This window comes from Heteronotia binoei, chromosome 10 (genome assembly GCF_032191835.1).
Source record: "Heteronotia binoei isolate CCM8104 ecotype False Entrance Well chromosome 10, APGP_CSIRO_Hbin_v1, whole genome shotgun sequence".
Classification (NCBI taxonomy): domain Eukaryota; kingdom Metazoa; phylum Chordata; class Lepidosauria; order Squamata; family Gekkonidae; genus Heteronotia; species Heteronotia binoei.
The window spans coordinates 5,733,290-5,733,954 of record NC_083232.1 but is presented as its reverse complement, the minus strand read 5'-3'; positions in this window follow the sequence as shown (position 1 = coordinate 5,733,954).

The window sequence follows — 665 nt, the reverse complement described above, 5'->3', positions numbered from 1 at the left end:
CATGATCGGAGATCCCAAATGCATATAGGAGCTGGTTTGGCTTGCAGTTCATCCAGCATCTTTGTCTGTTCCTTCCTATGATGAATGCATTTTCCTCCCTTCCTTTTCTGCACGCAGTTGAGTTATGCAAGAATTACCCATATGAGAAGGCCTTTTTTTCCCTTCTCTGACGTCTTGTTTTTTTTTTCCCCCATTCATATATGTTTGTGTAGTTGCATTCTGACTGACATTTGGAATTCTGGTACACTGAAATGCTAGTAGAGAAGTCCATTGAAGCTGGATAGCAGAGGACACAAGAGCCTTGCTGCCTTCCCTGGCACTCTGTGCTTGTAATAAACGTAGCGGATAGCATTTGCGCTTATCTGTGTTTCTGTTGCATTGCAAGTTGAAGCAGGCTTTCTTTTTTTGTCAATTGCTAAACGATTTTTAAATCAGAATCCTAGAGTCTTAGAGGCCATCTATTTTAACCTTCAGTGCTTAGCTTGCAGATATCAGGCATGTTCAAGGTGGTATGGCCACAGACAACCCCTACTCAATGCGAAGAACTCAAAACTCGAGGATCTTCATCGTGGTCTCTGTGCAGTCCCACACATGGATCTTGCTGAAGGCAACGGATCCATACCTCGGATCCTCCAATAGCTCTCCTAGAGCGGGTTTTTTTTTTT